This window comes from Natrix helvetica (assembly GCF_964273705.1).
Source record: "Natrix helvetica genome assembly, chromosome: 5".
NCBI lineage: Eukaryota > Metazoa > Chordata > Lepidosauria > Squamata > Natricidae > Natrix > Natrix helvetica.
The window spans coordinates 99163535-99180341 of record NC_138551.1 but is presented as its reverse complement, the minus strand read 5'-3'; positions in this window follow the sequence as shown (position 1 = coordinate 99180341).

The window sequence follows — 16807 nt, the reverse complement described above, 5'->3', positions numbered from 1 at the left end:
ACACAGCCTGTTTGCCCATGGACTGAGTAGATTTTTCCCCCTCTGGCCACGCCTCCTTTGCCTCTTCTGGCTCAGTTTTAAAAACGAGGTCTTGTCCGACGAAGACGTCCTCAGCTCACACCTGTGTAAAGATACAATCTCGGAGCTAAACAATCACCCTGGGTGGGTCTTGTACTCTCCGCAGCGCCATGAGAACGACCGTTCAGGTAAGACAACGGTCATTCTCCATAGCACTGCTTGGAGAGTCCAAGGATGGGACATGCCCAAGCTATTGTGTCCCAGGGCGGGAAGAAGTGACATTGTCCGGAGCCTCAATAACCTTCTGTAATACTCTATGGCCAAAGGAGGCTTCGGCAGAGGCAAAGGAATCGATCTTGTAGTTTCTAATGAAAGCCGTGGGAGACGCCCACGTGGCCGCTCTGCAAATGTCCAGAATAGATGCTTGAGTCGCCCAGGCCGCGGTCGTGGCCGCGCTTCTGGTGGAATGTGCCGTTACACGAGGTGGAACCGGCTTGCCCTGAAGGTCATATGTCATCTTAATGCAAGCTCGCAGCCACTGACCTATGGTTGAAGATGACACCTTGCGACCCAGCGAGCCTGGTTGAAAAGACACAAAGAAGGCCTCGGAGTGCCTGATGTCCTTAGTTCGTTTCAGGTAAATGCGGACTGCCCTTCGCACGTCCAATTTGTGCCACCTGCGCTCCTTGGAGTGTTGAGGGCTGGGACAGAAATTCGGGAGGATAACCTCCTGAGACCTGTGAAAATGAGAATTCACCTTCGGCATGAAGGAGGGGTCTAACCGTAGGATGACCCTGTCTGGGTGGATGATGCACAGTTCTTCCTTGGCCGAGAAGGCCGCAATCTCAGATACCCTTCTGGCTGAAGTAATGGCTATGAGGAAGGCAGTCTTAAGAGTCAGATGTCGAAGAGATACCTTCCTCAAAGGTTCGAAGGGAGCCGCTGTCAATGCCTGCAGGACAAAGGGTAGGTTCCAGGTCGGGTACCTGTGCACCACCTGGGGTCGAATGTTGTAGGCCCCCTTCAAGAAGCTCTTGACCTGAGGATGGTGACTCAGGGATTGGAGTTGGTGTCTGGCTAAGATGGTGGATAATGCAGCAACCTGGCGCCTGAGAGTGGCTGGTGCCAGTCCTTTGTCCAAGCCCTCTTGTAGGAAGTCCAATAACTGAGGGATGGACGCTTCCACACTGTCAATGTCCCGTTTGCTGCACCAGGAAGAAAAGGCAGCCCAAGTCGCATCATAAATGCGAGTAGTGGCCGGACGTCTGGAAGCTTGGATGGTTTTAATGACGTTGTCTGAGAGGCTCTGGTCCTTCAGAAGCTGCCCCTCAAGTGCCAGACGGCTAACTGCAACCATTGGGGCTCTGGATGGTTGATGGCCCCCTGACGCAAGGATACCTGGTCTGGAGGAATTTTCCACGGTTGTTCCACAGACAGATCGACCAGGTCCGCGAACCAGGATCTCCTGGGCCAATGTGGAGCCACCAGAATGAGCTCCGCCCCCTCCTTCAGCAGCTTGTAGATCACCTGCGGGATCAGAGGGAGGGGCGGAAACGCGTAAAGAAGACCTGGAGGCCAGCTGGACCTCAGGGCATCCGTCCCCTCCGCTTGTGCTGACTTGTAGCGGGAGAAGAACCGCTGGAGCTGTGTGTTTGCCGCCGAGGCAAACAGGTCGACCTGTGGGAGACCAAACCTCCTTACCACCTGTGCGAACAGGTCCGGATGAAGTTGCCACTCCGAGTTGTCGATGGTCTGACGGCTCAACCAATCCGCACTTACGTTGCTGGTTCCGGAGATGTGATCCGCCCTCAGCGACGCTAAGTGGATCTCTGCCCATCGTCCTATGGCCTCCGCCTCTGACATGAGTCTTTTGGAGTGGGTCCCTCCTTGTCGGTTCACGTGAGCCTTTGTGGCCACATTGTCGGTCAGTAGCAGAACGTGGTGCCCCTTCAGCTGTTCTGCAAATCTCCTCAGCGCAAGCCGGGCTGCCCTGAGTTCTAGCCAATTGATGCTCCGGGCTGCCTCCGCGCTGGACCACCTGCCTTGCGCCAGCTGACCTTGGCAATGCGCCCCCCAACCGTAGAGACTGGCGTCGGTCGTTACCACGATCCTGTCGGGTTCTCTGAATAGGCAACCCCTCTCCACTGCTCGAGACTGCCACCAACTCAGAGACTGAGTCACTCTTGGTGGGATGCGAACTTTCCTGGTGGAGTTGCTGATCTTTGCTCTTTGCATTGGAAGTAAGAACCATTGCAATTCCCTTGCATGAAGACGTGCCCAGGGAACTATGTTGAGGCAAGAAATCATGATCCCTAACAGTTGGGATAGCTGCACTACCTGCCAGGACCTGTTCCTGCGACACAACCGGATTCTGCTCCTGAGATTGCGGATTCTTTCCGGAGACAGGGACACCTGGCAAGATACTGAGTCTATTATGGCGCCCAGGTGTTGTATGCGTGTGGCAGGAGTCAAGTTGCTTTTTTCCATGTTTACGGAAAAACCGTGGTCCTGTAAGGTGTGAACTGTGACGTTTACATCTCTCACCGCTTGCTGATGAGTCCTTGAGTGGATGATGATGTCGTCCAGATAGCACTCCAGGCGGACTGGAAGCTTGCGCAGGTGGGCCGCCACAGCTGCAAGAAGCTTCGTGAACGTTCTGGGTGCAGAAGAAAGTCCGAATGGAAGCGCCCTGTATTGGAAGTGCTTTCCGTTGTAACACCAGCGCAGGAACTTCCTGTGTGCGGGATGGATGGGCACATGCAGATACGCCTCCTTGAGATCGATGGAGGTGAGCAGATCCCCTTGTCGCATGCAGCTTAGGATCGACTGAAGGGACTGCATTTTGAAGCGCTTGTAGGCCAGATGTCTGTTCAGGCGCTTCAGATCTAAAATGGCCCTCCACCCCCCTGAATTCTTGGGGACCAGGAAGAGAATGGAATAGAACCCCCTCCCTTCCTGTTCTGGAGGAACTGCCTCTATTGCGTTGATCTGCAGAAGATGATCTATCTCTGCCTGCATGAGAGCCCTCTTTACAGGGTTCTTGGATAGTGGGCAGCGAACAAAGGTCCGCGGAGGAGAGGATAGAAACTCCAAGGTTAGACCCCTCCTGATGGTATTTAAGACCCACTTGTCCGAGGTTGTTTCCTCCCAACGGTCTGCATAGAATTGCAGGCGGCCCCCGATGGGAGGAGACCCCAGACAGTCACTTCCCACGTCTAAACTGACGGTTGTGGGATCCCCCACGAAAGGGCTTCCGAAAGGACCCCTGATTGGATTGTCTGCCCCTGGAAGAAAAGTTGTTTCGTTCCTGGGACCTGTCAGAGGACTGGTTAAACTGTCTTTGGGAGGAATATGAAGAGGAGGAGGCCTGGGCACCTTCCTGTGCCCGAAAGGCCTGTTTCCTGAACGAGCCCTGACCTTTCCTGTCATGCTTCCTGAAGGTGGAAGGCAGGACCTTCCTCTTATCCTTTGTCTCAATTAGGAATTTCTCTAGGGAATCCCCAAAGAGGTTCTCTCCCTTGAATGGAGCTGAAGCCAGCTTCCACTTTGCCTTCATGTCCGCCTGCCAGTGCCGAAGCCAAAGCAGGTGGCGAGAAGTGATGTTGGACGCTAGTGCCCTGGAGGCGAATTTCGCAGCATGCAGGGATGCATCAGAGGCATATTCCACAGCCGTAATGATCTTGTTAAGATCATGTCGCCGAGATGCTTCAGATGGGGGCTGAGATCTGAGTTGGCGCAGCCATAATAGGGATGCCCTCGTAAAGAACGAGGCCGAAGTGGAGGTTTTGATCGCCCAGGCAGCCGCCTGGTGCGTTTTGAGACAAGCCTTTTCTGCCCTCTTATCCTCTGCCTTTAACCCTTCTAATAACTCGGCCGGGAGATTAGAATTAGAGGTCAGAGAGACCACAGGGGCATCCACTTCTGGAGGTTTCAATACATCCTCCAGCCTAGGTTCTAAGGGATACAGTGATTTGTCTGCGCCACTGGGGTTGGCCAGGGTACCTGGCTGTGCCCATTGGCGCTGGATAACTTCCATGAACATGTCAGGGACTGGTATCAGTTCTGGGTCAGGGGTTGTTTCGCTGAACAGCCCTGCCATGGGGTCCTGGGAAGTAGAGGGGACTTCCTTGTCCTTAGGTTTGGCACCAAGCTCAGTAGAGGCTCTGGCCTTGCGTAAGATGGACTTGAATAAGGATGGCTTAAAGAGACCAGTGAAGGAGGGCTTGTCTGGAGGCATATCCTCATCCTCCGAGAGAGCAAATTCCTCAGCAGTCTCCTCCTCCCACGTAGACACCTCTGTGGTGATAGAAGTGCCCGGGGAATCAAGTACTCTGGTCCTCTTTTCCCCCAGGGGGCGAACAGGCCTAGAGGCCTTGCCACCCCTGCCTTCCTGTAGCCTCATGGCTTCTACCACACCCTGGGAAATAGCCTGCGTGATGAGATCCCTCATTTCTGCTGACATAGCTGGGCCCTTGTCCTCTACAGGCCTGGATTGGTCATAGGCCTGTCCCCTGGCACCCCTAGGAGGATCTCTCTGATCCTCTGCATGAAAACAGCATTGAAAGGAGGGGATATCCTCCCTGACTGAAGAGCTAGGAGAACCTGGGTAACCCAGAGAGGCTGCAGGGGATCCTGACATGGAATCCCTATCCCAGAAGGATGGAGATCTATCCCCCATTTCCTCCCCCTGCTCTATCTCCCTCTGAATGGGTGGGGAAGGAACTGGCCCAGCCTCACTTGGTAAGGGTGCAGAGGGAACCTGGGGCCTAGCAGACTTGTCCTTTAGGGAGTCCTGCCCCTTGTCCCCTTGAATTTTGGGGGCCTTGCTCCCAGCTGAAGAGTGGGAAGCTTTCCCCCCAGCGCCCTTGTTTCCCTTTCTCCCTTGGCCTGAGGGATCTGGCCTACTGCGCTTTGCAGATGGCCCTGCCAGCTCCTCCCTTCGCTCCAAACCTTCATCAGCCATCCTTGGTTGATCTTGAGTCAAAGAGGTCGCTGCTGAGGGAAGGGCAGTGGACGCTGGCCCGACGGCTCCAGAAGCGTCTGGAGACTCAGGTGGGAGGCTGGATCAGGCACCAGGACACTCCTTGCCGCTTCCCCTTAATTGGCTGGGGAACTTCAGGCTTGCTGGAGACCCAGGCAAGCCCTCGCAATCCTCTGCGGCTGTCTGTTGAGGCGGAGAGGCTCTGCTGCTTGCTGCTGCTTTCCGGAAGGTAAAAAAGTCTCAAAAAAATGGCCGCCAGTTCTTCTGCGCGCCAAAAGCCTCACTTAAGGGCCAGGCGCTTCCCATTGGCTGCAGCCGAAAAGCGCGCCAAAGCAGCGCTTTTCAAAATGGCCGCCGCTCTCCCGATCGGCAAAAGACGCCGTTTGGAGAAGCCAGGGCTTTTTTAAAAGCCTCTCCTCCCAAACGACCAGGGAAACACGGGGATTGCCGTCCTTCCCTGCGCTCGCCAGCAGACGCCGGACGAGCGGCCTCGCTTGTTCCCCCAGCTGCGACTAAGCAGCTGTGGAACCGATCGCTGCCTCAGCCTTACTTTAGTAAATCCTCTTCTTGGTAAAATTAGAAAAAAGGAAAATAAAAAGTCAAAATAATAAAACCTGGGGAAAAATCCTAATAACAACTAAATATCAACACATAAAATACTCTAAAATTACTATTGGAGAACCCAGCCTATTTGCTCAAAGCTGAGTGTTCCCCAAAACTCGTCCTATCGGGCGGACTGAGTTTTTAAAACTGAGCCAGAAGAGGCAAAGGAGGCGTGGCCAGAGGGGGAAAAATCTACTCAGTCCATGGGCAAACAGGCTGTGTTAACCCATCCTTGGACTCTCCAAGCAGCGCTATGGAGAACCTTATGTTTTCAGATGTTAATTATTCTATTCGGTGCTCTGATCCTTAACAGGTTTTGAATCTGTTTCAGGCCTGCAATTCTATGGATGTTACCATACAGTGGTGGTATGCTGCCAATTCGCACTGGTTCGGGTGAACTGTTAATGGCGGTGGTGTGAGGCTCCACCCACCCACCCACCCAGATATCATCACGGATGTCCAGATATACACGGATGTCCAGACACGCTCCTGCTACCAAACCAGTAGTGAATAGAATACCATTACTATTACCATAGGATTATGGTCTAATTTTCTGGCATCCTGATATTGCACCCCTGATATCTTCAGGGGTGCAAACAATCTGCTTCATAGCTCACTTCCTGGCAGTTCCTATGGAACTGAGCTGGAACCAACCTAGTTCTTCTTTTTTTTCAAGATTTTTTTTTATTTTTTTTATAAATGCATCAAATCAATGTGTGAATAGTGTGACCTCTGGGTGTCATACATTCTAATACAAATAAAACTAACAAAGTTAATCATAATTATTACATTCAATCAACATATATTTCTAGTAAATAATATGCATTCACATTTTCTTGTTATTGCTTTCATTTTATAATATAAAAATGTATACATTGATATTCCCGCTTCTCTTATTTCTATCGCCTATTCTAGCTTTTAATCATATCATCCTTTTTCTTTCTTTCCTTTCTAACTTCTAATCATGTCATTTACCTAAAAAGAAAAGAAAAGAAGAGAGAGAGAGAGAGAGAGAGAGAAAGAAAGAAAGAAAGAAAGAAAGAAAGAAAGAAAGAAAGAAAGAAAGAAAGGGAGAAGCAAGTCAGAGCAACAACATAAAAGAAAAGAAATCATCCACCCATCATCTCTTGCCCGCTTCAATACTTTTAATTGCTATGCTTTAAGAGAAAGAGAGGGAGAAACAAAAGCAAACCAAAACAACCATTAAAATAATCATCATCTTCATCATCATCATCATTGTTAGGGATGTAACCCTAGGCTTGGCTTGGCAATGTATATAAGCTATGATTGTAACAAATGTAGCTGTTATTTTAAATGCTAGAGAGATGTAATTGGCTTGTTACCTCAAGCAGCCATAAGAGGGAGCCAGAATGACTGTTAGCTCTCTGTTTATTAGACGCTGATCGGATATTGTATTGTGAGTTACTGAATCTTGCTACTGTTAGCTACTTTGTGTGTTAAACTGAGAATATTGATAAATGCCTGACTGTACCATGTATGACTTGGACTGTATACCGAACTCTGAATAACTCTCTATTTCCACATAGTAAACTACTATATTTTATAATATTCAGTGTCCCTGTATGCTGGTTTGTGCGTGTTTGTTCATACCACTCTCATTACGCTTCTCTGCACACTCGCTCTCCTAACAGGGAGCTTACTTACTTAACAAACATCATAATCTATCCTTCGTCTCTTGCCAGTTCTTGAGGATGTAACAGAACTAATCAGTCATTGGACCATGTCACTGGAATTCTGGAAAGCCATTTTTCTGATTGATTCTTTCTCCAGATGAATTTATAATTCATCTGAGTTGAAGAAGAGATTGCAATTCCACATTACGAATTAAGAATGACCCAAGGTTATATCTGGGCTACAAACCTCTCAAGGATTTGAAGCCTTCCAGATTTTGGCAACCCAATATGGTATCCCAACTATAATCCATCTGTCCTAAGTGGAAATATTTTTTGCCGGGCAATCAAGCTATCATTCAAAACGCTTACCTTACTCTTATGACTACACAGTGTTGCTGTCTTTTATTCCCAGACATGGGACAATAGAATCTGCATTCAGCAAGTTGATGAATAACATTATTGGTTTCTTTTTTTAATTTCCTGAGGCAGTCTCCATCCTTGGCTAAATTCATAAGAAATGAGTGGCAGCAGAGTGTGGTCCGACGTGCTTGCCAGTGAAAGCAACGTAATAAACGGATGTAATTGCAAAGCAAGTAATAAATCTGTCTTCACGAGAGCAGGCATTTTATATTTTCAGATTCGGATCCTCTGATATCCATCAGCTGGCGTTATTAGTTTCTTGGCATCTGCTTGATCTATTGCTATCAGACAGGCTGCTGAGGCGGCACATCAAGGGGTGGGGGTTATTGATGTTTGGGTAGTCACTTTGTGCTCTTCTTCAATTTCCTTCACTTCCAGCTACCTCAGCAGTTGCCTGTATATTTGTCATGCTTTTTTTAAAAAGAATTTTATTGGTTTTTAAACATTTATAGGGAAGGGTAGGTGGATATACAAAAGATTTTGGCAGCTACATCGTGCTGAAAGTAGAAGTCTCTCCAAATCTCACAACTTTTACAGAAAGAAAAACAAGAAATAAAAGATAAGCAAAAACAGCATCTTGTTATACATATTTGTCATGCTTCAAGGGCTGATATATGGAATTAAAGAGTAGCCGTGCATATTATTTGCAACTGAACTCCAAAAAACTCCTGCCCCTGTGTTGAATTTTTCTTCCAACACATTTCGTCCATCTGGGTTCAGAGAAAGACACTGGAAACATGGAGGCTGCTTGGAAGGATGGTTTAATGGTGAACAGGAATACATGGGTTTGAAGTCCTGGGTAACTGATTGAGCCTTATTTGTACCCTTTCTTGGGCTTTGACCTTGAGCTTCCTGTTCCTGTAGCAAGGCCATGTATCCTATTTGTTGCAGACTCCCATGTGAAGTCATGCTTGTCTCGTGTTTGGTTGAACCTTGCTGGGTGATGTTATTAAGGGGCTTGGTTGTACCATGTGTTGAGCTAGATAATCCTATTATGTCGCGGAGGGTCACATTTTTTGTCTTGTAGATAAGCTGGCACCAAAATCTCTCCCTGGGGGCAGGGAGCTGGGGCTGAATTTCTGTTTCCTTTAAGATTGTTATTTCTTTTTTAGGGGAAATTTTCTGCCTTTTTAATATTTTCGAGAATATTTCATTTTTCTAGGAGAGGAGTGGTTGCTAACTTTCTACACCTGTAAAAACAGTTGAATTGTTCTTTTCCTGCAAAATTGGATTGCTGCTTAATGCTCCAAAGTGCATTTGTGTTTCTATCCTTAGGCCAGCCTTGCTTCTTAGCCTTAACAATGTTGAGTTAACCTCCAGAATTCCCAAGCCCTTCCATTTCAGGAGTTGAAGTCTACTCATCTTAATGTTGCTAAGGCTGAGAAACGCTGCCTTAGGCCATACACTTGCTCAGAAGCGACCAGATCTTCAGTGCAACGAAGACCTGGAAGAAATCATGAACTGATTCACCCATCTATTCTACGTACAAGTAGTCCTTGACTTATGACTGTAATGGAGCTGGGATTTCTTTCATAAGTTATGAAGGTCGTAAGTTGAGGCACCCACGTGACCAACCCAATTTTATTATTTTTTCGCAGCGGTCACTAAGCGAACACCATGGTCATAAAGTGAGTCAATGCATTCCTATGAGTGTATTTTTGCTGGCAAAACATCATAAATCACATCATGTGAATGTCCCATAAAGACACCCAGAAAAAGGGATTCATGAGCACACGTATACAGAGATTTTCCTGTTTTTATATAAATTTGATTTATGGAAACTTACTACTTTGCCATTGATCATTTTGTTCCACAAATTCACAAAATCAGGCTCGCGAGCTCCATTTTTGCTGCGACGGCCTACTGCAATTCTCTGCCAGTGAAAATGGCGCTCAGGAGGACCCATGCTCCATTTTTGCTGACGGAGGCACCGCGAACCAGTCCTTCACTGTTCCCAGCTGTTTCCCTGCGGGTCAGATCTAAGCACCCCACCAGCTGGATGTGGCCTGCGGGTCTTAAGTTTTATACCCCTGTACTACACCAAACTAACTATCTAACAAAGTTTAATGTATTTGAGGAAGTGCTTTTAACTTGGCTGTATCTACTGTGCAGGGCATCACAAAGACTGCTAGTAACTTTTGAAATACAGCGATGCAGTCTACCTCTGTCTGTCACAATAATAACCACACACGTTAGCAATCTAGCTGTATAAAGATGGCAAAAATGCTTTCACCATACAGAGTACACAAGGCTAGGATAAAACAAGTTTGAATAGTGTCGTACTTAAGAATAAGCCTCTAAATTTTATGGGTTGAAAAATTTGACACCATGTTCATCATGGTGTCAAATGTTGTAACCCACACATTTTTTTTTACTGATTCATTGTCTTACTTTATGTAAATTGACTTTATGTGGGGTTTTGAGGGGAATATAATCCTTTCATAAAGCAAAGGAATCCTGTACATGAAGATGAAAAATAGGGTGATACTGTAGGAATAATGCAATTGAATATGCTGTGCAATTGCTATAAAGACATTGTGTGGTGTACAAGTTTTACTGAACTATCCAAAGTTTAAACAATAAAAAAACCGGGGGATTATTTCCTTGCATAAATATTAAATGCTGGTAAAAATTCCAAAACAAAGTACTGAATGCAGCAAAACTATGGAATATTGTTGTGGTTTTTTAAAAATTAAGTTATAATGACCTGTTGTACTTGTTTTAATAAATGTCAGTTTTGGAACATTAAAATCAATAGCACATGCTTCGATGATGTGGAAGCCTTTTTAATTAAACCATGGTGCCATATTAAATATTGCTTAATTTTTACAAATAGGTCTGTACTGCACGTAAGCATTTAATGAACCCATGTCATCAAACTTATGCAATTTTGTTATTGCTGTCAATAGGGAGCAATTGGTTTCAATTTAAGGATCACTTAACTAAAATATCTGCTTTGTACATTATCTAGAAAAGAAAATGCATTAAAGCTTCATATACTTGATGTGTATCAGGGAGCGTGCACAGAGCAACGCAGATGAAGACAACTGTACTTCAACTGATCAAAAACTTTTGGGAAAAATAAATATATTTTTCCTTAAGAAACTGTAGGACCTACAGTTACCTAGCACGCACCCCTCTCCTAGAAAAATGAAATATTTTAGGAAATATTAAAGGGGCGGAATATTTCCCCTAAAAGGAGGCAGAAACTCAACCCCCCCCCCTTTGTTAATGGACCTTTAAGGCCTGGGTCAGTCTATTCTACATAACAAAGATCTACCTCCTTCAGGCAGAACATAATAGGAATTGCCAAAAGCCCTTTCATTACATCATCACCCAGTAAGAGTCAACCAAGCCTGGGACTCAGGATAGCCTACAGAGTTGCCCCTGCATGGCCCCATGGGAGTCTGACAACCAATTAGAATACAAGCTCAAATTCAAAAGCCCAGAGAGGGTATAAAACTCAGGCACCTTCAGCATCTCTCCTCCTTTTTTCTTCACCCAACATGTTCAAGCCATGTGGTCCTGACCACCATTAAACCATCTTTCCAAACAGCCACCATATTTCCAGTGTCTTTCTCCCCACTTGGAACTGAACCCAGAAGGACATTTCTTCCAACAAAAGCAAGCTACTCTGTAGAATCTCATGGCTTTTTAAACCTCCGTAATAGGAACGATGAAGTCATATACACTGCAATTAATTCCCAATAAGCAGGAATTTTGGTCCTATGACTGCAGAATGCTGCAAAATACCATAAATGCAGGCCAGTTGTTGAGTGTTTCAAATGTGATTGGAACACTCAACAAGGTGACCACAGTGTGTGTGTGTGTGTGACAGACAGACAGAGAGAGGAACAGAGAGAGGGAGTGAGGGAGGGAATCAGAAAGAGACTGACAGACACACACACAGACAGAGAGGGGGAGGGAGGGAGAGAAAGATAGACAGACAGAGAAAGAGAGAGACACAGAGTGAGTGATTAAGTGAATGAGTGAGAGACAGACACCCACATACACAGAGTGACAGAGAGAGAGGAAGGGAGGGGAGAGAGACAGAGGGAGAGACAGAGACAGACACACACACACACAGAGTGAGTGAGAGACAGACAGACAGACACACACACACAGAGTGACAGAGATGGGGGAAGGAGGAGAGAGAGACAGAGATACAGAGAGACAGAGAGACAGACAGACACCCAGAGAAAATGACAGAGGGAGACAGAGAGGGAGGGAGAGAGAGACAAGGGCCAGAGAGAGAGAGAGAAAGAAAAAGAAAAAAAGAAAGTGGGAGAGAGAGATGAAATTAAAAACAACATACAAACCTGACTTACTCAAACTATCCAAGGAAATGCAAGGCCAATGTTCACATTAGTGGTTGTGACTTTGTCAGTCATTGTCAGGATGTAATTTTCTCTACATTGTAAGGCAAATTTTACGGAATTTAACGTTATCGATAAATAGTATCGTTCTAAAGTTTTTGTTTTATTAGTTGTGTTATTTGTATCCTCCCGACCTATGTGGATACTTGCATGCAGAATATACTCAATAAAAACTTATTGAAACTAAAAACAGTGTACCATCCTATGTATTTTCGGTTTTAAAAATGTGGCTCTCAAAATAAATTTCAATCGTGGTTTTGGCGAGATTTGGCTCAGTTGAAAAAAAAGGTTGCCCACCACTGCCCTTGTGGAATTACTATGAAGCTGTTACCATGGCAATTCCACAGCACTGTACAATTGAAGCCATTTTAAGGCAGTGCGGTAGAAGCCATTTTAAGGCACAACAGGCTGTATCTTAACAGAACCCATACCCTGAGGGTTGTTAGGGATGTCTTATCCCGCACAGTATTTTTTTCTCAGAGAGTAAGGAATCTATGTACCAAGTTTGGTTGAAATTGCTTGAGGCGTTCCAGAGTTATGCTGCAACATAGATAGATAGATAGATAGATAGATGATAGATAGATAGATAGATAGATAGATAGATAGATAGATAGATAGATAGATTTTCTTTTATTGCTGAAAGTCACCTTGGTAACTGAGGAAGCAGAAAGAAGGACACCAACTTAATTAATTCAAACAAATAAAACATGTGTTGTAGTAAATTAACAGAAAAAGAAAGCAAATGGAAGGGGGCTTCTGCATGTATAGATGACAGATATTACAGGCTGCTGCTTGGTCATTGTGGGAACAAAATCTTGGACTAAAGAAACCAATCTTAGGCAATGAAATGTTTCCAGATATGTCGATGTAACACATGTAATTGTCATGAAGCAGAATTGGGGGATACAGCTGGAAAGCACTTAGCTGGCTTTGGGCTCTTCTGGTACAGTTTTTCCATCATTCTTCTGAAGAAAGATGATTAGAAGTACAACCGAGAAGAAAGCATACATTGAAAGCCAACTATCTCAGAAGGAACTCAAAGGCAGTTTCGATAACTACACTGGCAGGACCACATGATCTGCTTGAACAGAGAGGAAAAAAAAATATTTTGCTGCTCTTCCCTGTAAAGATTTTGAAGGTGTCCATACTTTCCACAAAATGTTCAGCTAGATGATGATTGAACACATGATTTGATACAATGTAGAATATGATTGTTTTTTGTTTATCTTTTACACGTTGTTTTTAATATTGTAAAAACTGTGAGATTTGGAGGGATTTCTACCACTAGCGTGGAAGCTGCCAAAATTTTCTATGTACCCTCTTACCTTTTCCCAAAAATGTTTAAAAACCAATAAAATTCTTTTTAAAAAATGTTCAGCTAGATGGACATTTTGCTTGCAATCATGCTGCTCTCTGCAACCTGGTGCTATCCAGTTATAGTGGACCAAACTTCCCATACTTCGAATATAATCTAACTGGAGCAGGGCTGTCTTGGGGTGGCCAGATGGGGTAGGGGCCTGTGTGTGTGTGTAGACAAACACGCACATATACAGACACACATGCGCACACATATACACACATACATATATACACACACATATATACATATATACACACATACACGCTCACATACACACACACACACACCCCCGCACGCACGCTCTGAGTGCCAAAGGCGATGAGTTCTTTTCTCAAGAGAAGTGAATATTGAAAAATGCCCCTATCTATTGCTGCCCTCGTGTAATGCCCACCACACAGAGCCTTGCCCTGCAAGAGGCGACTTCGTCCACCGAAGACGGAGCGATTCTGCAGAAAAAAAGGCAAAGTCCATAGGCGCAGGTTTATAGCATACCGCGTAGGTGCACGTACGGCCCTCTACTTTTTAAACTTTAACCGCCGGCGTACAAGGGCACGTAAGGAACCCTTTGGAGACTGAGCCGAGCGAAGCGTTTGAGTCTAATCATATATTTGAATTTACGCTTAGAAAAAAAAATGAAGCCCGCATACCGCAGCGAGCAGGGTTCGAACCTGCGCGGGGAGACCCCATTGGATTTCAAGTCCAACGCCTTAACCACTCGGCCATCGCTGCTGCACGGGAGTACCTTCCTAGCAAGAGCATTTAGCGAGACCGGAAACCGTACCTCACGTTTTCGCCTACTGTCAGTCACACCAGAGCTGACCAATCAGAAAACAGGAAGTCTCCGCTTGGTCCAATTGAGATCCGAGGCGGGCTGAACCTCGGGGAGGAAACTCTGCTTTTGTATAAAGGGCTCTCCGGAGCCGCTCCTTGTTACATCGCCGCGGTTGTTTGCGGTTTCCTCCATTTCCTGAAAAATGCATTGGTTCAGCAAGCAAGTCCGGGATCTCGGCCTGCGTGCCTGTGAATGCAGCCCCCTCTCCAGTGGCCTAAGGTGGACTTCAACTCCCAGAATTCTGGGAGTTGAAGTCCACAAGTCTTAAAGTTGCCACGGTTGGAGACCCCTGGCCTAAAGTGCCCTTTTCCAAAGCAATCTTAGGTTTCCGAAATGCAATGAAAGAGGTGTTTTTTTTAGGGGAGTCCTTTTTTGTGTTGGAGGCCTTGACCGTGATGGCATGAGCATGTTGCTACAAAGCCTAATGCAAAGCATGGCTTCCAAGTGGCACATTTGAATACCCAGTTCAGTCTGTGCCCATCATCATCATCATCATCATCATCATCATCATCATCATCATCATCAATCTTGTTCATAGGCTCAAATTAGGGATCAGGTAGCGCCCCCCCCCCCCCAACACAGGGATCTCCAATCTTGGCAACTTTAAGCTTGGAGCTGGCTGGGGAATTCTGGGAGTTGAAGTCCGTCAGGGTTAAAAGTTGCCAAGGAGACCCCTGCCCCAACACGTGGAGGAGGTGGGGATCAGTTGCTTTCAGACTTATGACCATAATTGGAACCAGGATTTCTGTTGCTAAACAAGCCTGTTGTTCAGTTGAGTTGTGCTCGATTTTACAACCCTTTTTTTGCCATGGTCCTTAAACAAATCACCGCAATTAAGTGAATCTTGTTTTCTCCATTGGCTTTGCTGGTTAGAAGCCCCCTGAGAAGGTTGTAATCGCATGGGTGCTGCAACTAGCGTGAATACATGTCAGTTGCCTGAATTTTGATCACAGGACTGTGGCAATGCTGGGCTTGGATGAGTCAGGTTTTTTTCAGTGCTGTTTAAACTTGGAAGGATCCCGTTGGAAGAAATGCCCTTCTGGATTCAGTTCCAAGTGGGGAAAAAGACAATGGAGGCATGGAAGCTGCTTGGAATGATGGCTTAATGGTGGACAGGACCACATGGCTTGAGCTCCTGAACAGAAAAGGGGATCACATGCTTTAAGTTGTTGGGTGAAGACGAAAAGAGGGGGGAAAGGGGGTGTGCTGAGCGTTCCTGAGTTTTTTATACTCTCTGTTCCGCCCAACATCTCTGTTTCTTGTTCCTGTGTAAGAAATGTATTCTGATTGGTTGTCAGATTACAAGGGGCAGGGGGGGGGGCGTCTGTAAGTTGTGTGTCTTTTGAGTCCTAAGCTTGGTTGAGTTCCCAGATGCCATGTGGTGAGTTTCTGTTGCAGGCTAATCTTACCTTTGTTATGTAGAGTAGACTAGCTCAGGCTTTTTAGTGGCCCGTCAAAAAAGGTGAGGGCTATTAAGAGTGAGTCTGTTTCCTGCCTAAAAACATGTTTCTCCATTTTGTATCCAGGGAAATATAATATTCTGCCTTTTCAATATTTCCCAGAATATTTCATTCTTCTAGGAGAGGGATGGGTGCTAACTTCCTACAGTCCCTACATGAATGCTTGTAAATTGAGGACTCTGTAATACTTGGGGAATTCTGGGAGTTGAAGTCCACTAGGCTTAAAGTTGCCAAGGTTGGAGACCCCTGCTCTGTAACACACTATCCCAGATCAGTTGCAGACCTGATGCTTCTAAGCACCCCACAGGCCAGAACTGGCCCCCTGGGCCTTCAGTTTGAGACTCCTGTTCTACATGCACTATCATGCTAAACTTGATGCAGTTCTAGCATACCCGGGAAACCCATATAGTTTACAATGCAGTACATTGTGCAGATTTTTAAAAACAGTTCATTCTTAATTAAGCTTCTTGTACGAATAAATCCATAACTAGTGGCATCTCATATTGATAATCTGAGTTTGTATCCTTTTTTCTCACTTAAGTGATAGGCTATTTCCCCACTCAGACTGGGAAAATGACTTCATTGAATCAAATGCCATAGTCAAGCTCATTTTTGTTTGTTAAAATTATTTCACATTTCTTAAACATCCTTAAATTCTCTTCACAAATAAATGGTCTCCATGTGTATTAATTATCTCTCTCAATCCAGAGATAATATGAAATTATTTCTCCATGTTTACATCACTCTTAGGCAGGTATGGATACTATAGTCACAATTACATTGTTTAGATTTAGAAAGTGAAGCTTCATGGTAGTACATGGTAGGACCTCTGATGGGAAATATAAAATCTATTAACTCACATACTAATCATGGGAATAATTTAAGTGGACAAATGCTTTTGTAGGATTTCACTGCCTGAAAATTTTTTAAAATTAAATGTAGTTACTTGGAAAAAATGAGGACAATGTTGTTTACAATCTGAGGAAACTGAATTATTCCTGTTAAAATGCACATGTTTCAAAGGACTTTATATTAGAAAATTATATGCATGCTTGATTCACCATTTTCAGTTTCTGGAAATAAAGCCCATTTCCTAGCATGGGCATCTTCTTGTGGGAAAATA